We start from the raw sequence: 6,125 nt of genomic DNA, 5'->3' as shown, positions 1-6,125 counted from the left end.
GCTCTTCTCTGAAAAACTATGTTTTCAACATGTTAATGTGACACACGCGAGTTTTACGCCTTCGTTCGGGAGTGCTAATGACGTAGTCGGTATCACTGAGACGATCGCAGACTTCATATGGACCGGAGAATCTAGCAGAGAGGGCTGACCCGGGGATTGCCAATAGCTCCAAAACGTTATCGCCCACCTGAAAGTGTCGAGGAACGGCGGAACTTCATGGTGGACTGGGAGATAGAAAGACACTCTTGCCAGGGTGTTGGCCTGATGCAGTCGCTTACGGAAATGGCTGACGTAATCTAATACGTTCTTTTCGGGCGAAGAGTCAAGCAACAGAAACGTCCCCTGTAACGATTTTAAAGGTCCGCGGGGTGGGTGACCAAAAACGAGCTCTGCCGGACTGAATCCTAGGGATTCCTTGGCGGCTTCACGGGCCACAAACAACACGAAGGGGATTCCCTCGTCCCAACCTTTCTCTGTTTCCAGGCAGTATTTAGGGAGCATTGACTTTAGGGTCTGATGCCACCGCTCTAGCGCACCTTGAGACTATGGATGATACGGGCTGGAAACGGCATGATGTACATTCAAAGTTTTGAGAACCTGCTTAAAAGTTCAGGCTGGAAATTTGTGCCCTGGTCAGTTTGGAGCACACAGGGAAGACCAAACGTGGAAAAAAGCAATTCCCCTCCTTTTGCTTCATAGTTACCATACCGAAATACTTTAACAAATAAAGTTAGTTAAAAGCGACCCGGATTGAGCTACTTTCCTTAAGAACACGACAATTTGGTGACCCTGTACGTGTTTCTGAGAGAGGCCGAGGCCCGAAGCTCGGAGACGCGCGGCCACCGCGACGCTCAACAACTCTTCACAGACCACACAAATCAGGTGAGCAGAACCTATTATCGTAAAGACTGAATCTGCATAGGATCAGATATAGGAATATTTAGGTGTAAAAGTTTTTTGGGCCACCGTCTGGTCGCGGCGCTCCGCAGTCCCGGCCCTGGGATTACAACAGCATAACAGACGTAGTTAAACGTAGTTGCAGGTTATAGTTGCAGTACACGCCCACTGACGCTCTGTGGGGGTTAATAACCGTTTTTTTTTTTTCCCACAGGAATTCAATGCAATGTGCTTGTCTAACTACTAACCAAAATATCTGCAAAGTACTCGGTTTTGTCCACAGGTGCTGTCCTGTTTAGAGTGAAGCACCGCGGTCTCTGTGTTCAAAGGGACAGCGTCATTACGAACGCGTGTGATCTCTGTGTTTAAACGGACGTCTGTGATCTCTTTGTTAGGGTTAGGGTTAGGGTTAGTGACAGCTAAAGTGACGCCATCTTGTGACTTGGGTGCCTGTTGTACCTTCTCTAGGGCGATAGGCGCCATCTTGTTTTCTTTAAAGACCGCATGGTCTATTATCTGGAACAATAAAAACAGCCAACCCTGTTGAGGTGTTGATACCCTTACCCCCCCCCCCCCCCCCCCCCCCCTCTTTCTCTCTCTCCCACTTCTGCTCTCAATCCAGACCCAAGTCGTAAAACTCACCTTCACCTTCTCACCTTCGTCCCTTTGTGAACCCACTCCCCTCTTCTTGCCGTCCGGTCCGAGACCTTCAATCTCCCCTTCACCTTCCTCCCTTTGTGAACCCACTCCCCTCTCTTCGCTATCCGGGCCCAGACCGTAAAACTAATTTTCACCCTTTCACCTTCTTCCTCTTCGGGAACCCCCCTCCACCACTACCCCCCCTCTTGCCAGATCGTCCTCGTAAATCCCCCCCACCTCTCTCTCTACAGATCTCTCTATCTGTCTCTGTGGCCGGTTTTGTTAACAATAGATTTGGTTTGTAATACCCCTTTTCATCCAAGGATCACATAGGGCTATTCTTGTATATATAAATGTTCACACAGCACAGGGAGCAGATAGTGTGCTGAATGTGTAAGTTGTGATTAAGTGGTGGCCTTATGCCATAAAACATAAAGTCGGTTGATGAAGTTTGTAGTTTTCCTCACCGCCATATTTGGTGTTCTTCCTAGTCTCTGTAACTAACCCCTCCCCCCTCCCCTTATCTCCACCACTCCCTTGCTGGTTGGGAAGAGAGCTATTCCCAGTTCTGTCTCAACTACTCCCCTGCTGGTTGTGAAAAGAACTATCAACATCTTACCTCAACGCCTCCCCCTGCTGGCCAACAACAATAACTACCCACATTCTACCTCAACGCCTCCCCCTGCTGGACAACAACGACTACCCACATTCTACCTCATCACCTCCCCCTTGCAGGCCAACAACAAGAAGAGAATTACCGCCGGTTCTGTCTCAATGACTCCCCTGCTGGACAAGAAGAAGACTATCACCAGTCCCAAGTAGGCAACCCTCGCTTTCCAAGAAGCAAACTACTACTGCTTTCCCCACAACTAGCCCAATAACACGCGCTCTTACAGACGTCATGGCCTCCTCACTCAACGTGCAGCCTCGCCTAACAGAGTCGAGACCCAGTCCAGACACCCCGGCCCGGATGAGGGCAGCAGTAGCCAGGTATTTGGCAGCCAATGCCCAACAGGACAAGCCGTTGTCCACTGCACAACAGAAACTCTGGGCTAAAAGAGAAGACAAGTACAGAAAACAGTGGGAAGTTGTTGTAGTATGGGCTGTTGGGGCGAAAGTCACCACTGGCATAACCACGGAAGCCTGGAACCACACCCTAAAAGAGAGTGAAAGGGCTGCGACCAGATGCGCAACCACAACGACGGGGCAGAAGAAGGATTCACTTGAGAGGAGGAAGAAAAGAGAGAAGTACAACTTCACCCTGCTCAAAGCCTACAATGCGGCCATTGACATGGAAACACGAAAGAGGGAAGGACGACCAGCCGAGGTTACGCCCCCACCACCTGGGGGGCCTTCTTACCCGTCTCAGGCCAAGGAGCCTCCGGCCCCGCTCACCCTGAATGGAGCAGCCATGGAGGTAACGAGAACACCATGTGGAGAGGGTAACCAGACCTGCCTCCACGCCAACCCCTACCCCAGCCTCACCGGCCCCGGCCATCACATTAGCTCCACCCCCATACGGGAGCCACGAACACCCTGTATCTCGAAGGTCCGAAGACCCTGCCATGCAATACCCAGTGCTCCATATAGCGAAAGGGCCGGTGGACGTCTTATACAACGACCCAGACCAAACATCCAACGCAGAACATCGACAGGATTTCCGTGACAATGACGGGTACGAATCCTCAAAGGGGGCCGCTGGAGTGGACCAATCAAGTGATAAAAGGCAGGAGCAGACCGGGTGCCGTCATAAGTCAAAAGGAAGCCTACCCTCCGCCGATCCCGATCTCGATGTACCAAGATAGAAGACCAGTGAGCATGAAGCGGCCTGACGTTGGGTACCACGACAAGAGACCCGTGAGCATGGAACGACCTGCCGAGAGACAAAGGGACCAACAAAGGGACCAAGGCACCTACTACAACCAACAACCCTATCCAAACCAAGGAAACCAACAACCCTACCCAAACCAAGGAAACCAACAACAATATCCAAACCAAGGAAGCCAACAACCCTATCCAAACCAAGGACGCCAACAACCCTACCCCAACCAAGGAAGCCAACAACCCTATCCCAACCAGGGAAGTCAATAACCCTATCCCAACCAAGGACGCCAACAACCCTATCCAAACCAAGGAAACCAACAACCCTATTCCAAACAGGGAAACCAACAACCCTATTCCAACCACGGACAACAAAGACAAGAGCCTTACTACGACCAAGGACAAGAACCCTATTCCAACCACGGACAACAAAGACAAGAGCATTACTACGACCAAGGACAACAAGGAGTGGAAAACAGAGGAAGCACACAAGACAGAATAGAAGACCCCATGAAGAATGAAACAAGTACAGGAGTCATACGGAAGAAACCTAACGCTCACAAAGGAGCCAACGGACCGATGTCAAGACAAGACGCCTACGGTCCGACCCAACACGGATCAACGCACGACACCGGGGATGCTAGAGAAGAGGGAGGACACGGAAGACACACAGAGAACAAACATCAAGATGGAGAGAGACCGCCGGCCCCTCAACCCGGCCCTAGTCGCTACAAAAAGCCTCCAACCAAAGGAGGGCCCCATGCCATGAGGACCAGGTTGAAAGATCCCAGTCCTCGACACCCAAGAACACCAGACCTGTCCGAGCGGGACTCCTCAGACGATGAATTAACCAACCCCATGCTGTTCGACCTTCCGAGCCCCAACAACACCAGTAGCCCCCGGCCCAGCCAGGACGGATCCCGCTCCCCTCCACAACCAGACTTCATGGCACCCCTAATGACAGACGCAGCGGGAGGTGAAACATATGCACCATGGGGACACCGGGATATGGCTGCCCTGGTCACCCGCTTGCCCGTACTCACAGAAGGAGCAGCGGCCTGGATCAGGAAGTTCGAGTCAGAGACATCAGGAGATGTCCTGGCCATAGGAGATATACGAGCCATCATCGGCAGGGCTCACGGCTCCCCAAAAGCTATCGAACTAGAAAGATTGACCCGGACTGCTGAACTACCTGACAGAACCTTCTTCGACAGATACCGGAACCTCTTCTGGAGGAGCCTCAATAAACTATACCCACCAGACACAAGCAAAGTGGGAATCGCCGGCCTGACCATCACACCCGGAGAATCCATCTATGCCTACGTGGAGAGAGCCGAAGGGCTGTGGGCGGACAAAAATGACTGCCACCCACACAGCAGCGCCCTGGCGACCAACATTTTCCAGCAGCAATCATAGATGGATTACCACCTGGGGCCCAGAAGGGACTAAAGACGGTGGTTGGACTGTCCATCAAACCAAGGGCGGAGTGGATGGAACACCTCGTTCACCACTTCAATCTCGGTGAAGAGAAGCGTTCGACCAGCGATGACGATATTGAAGAATTGAAGAGACAATTGTTAAGAATGCAGATAAAGAAATAAGCAGAGGACTCCCAGCTGCACAAGAAAGCTAAAGACGCCTCGGAATCCCTAGTTATGTTGTCCCTAGTGCCCCAACAAACGGCACCGGTTCCTCGGGACCGTGACCGCCGCCCTGCAGCAACAATATCAGCAGCAACAGAACCAGGGAAACAGAGGAGGAAGAGGAAGAGGACAACGTCCGTATATACCGGGATGTTTCCATTGCAAGAAAATAGGACATTGGGTCCGGGATTGCCCCTCTTACCACTCCGACATGGCCCGACTGCGGTTTCCATCACAGCAACACCAGCAGCAGAATACCCTTAAGTCTCTACCCGCACCAGGTGAACCCATGTTCGCCTTACAACAATAGGGCTGCCCAGAAAACCATGGGGTTCTCTGGGAAACCCATGGAACAACCGTTCACAACCCCACTCGACTTCAACATACTGGAACAGAGAGGATAACATTCGTTCCTATACGCCCCATCATGCCCCATCAACCTTTTAGGCAGAGACCTAATGGGCTCCCTACAGATCACATTGGCCTGCGACTTGGGAGGCATCACCCTATACCACCCCACCAGCCCAGCCCCAGATGAAGCACACATGTTCATGTTAATAGATGATCCGCGACCAGAGACTCATGAAGATACCATCATCTACTGGCAGGAACTGACAGGAGCAGCACAGACGACTCCAGGACTGGGCAACACATATCAAGAATGGAAAATGTGGATCCAGGAGATCGGGGTATACAATGAGCTGTTAGACCCATTACACTGCACACTCAACATCACCCACAAGCAAGATTTGACCTACGACGAGCCATGGTACGACCAGAAGAATGGGAAACTGGAGGACCTGAGATGTGGAGATGTATTCCTGGGACCCGAAGGAGTGGCGGCAGAAGTCGACCTAGTTCCAGAACAACGATCGTGGTTCCAGCTGGAACCGGAGAGTGTCCCTCATGTCTCCCTCTTAGTCAGCACCGACCATCAACCAAAACAACTCGGACCAATGGTGAAGAGGGCACAGGCTGTCCGTGAGTGGCACACTACGGATAACAAATATCTTTCCAGGAGCCCGAATGCGGAGTTCTGGAGGATATCCTCACGAACCACAGACAAGGCGATCGGTAAAACAGTGGACGGACATCGGAGGGTGATCAAGGAAGACAACACAATAA

The sequence above is a fragment of the Pollachius pollachius genome, assembly GCF_949987615.1.
Source record: "Pollachius pollachius genome assembly, chromosome: 13".
NCBI lineage: Eukaryota > Metazoa > Chordata > Actinopteri > Gadiformes > Gadidae > Pollachius > Pollachius pollachius.
This window is presented reverse-complemented; position numbering follows the sequence as displayed.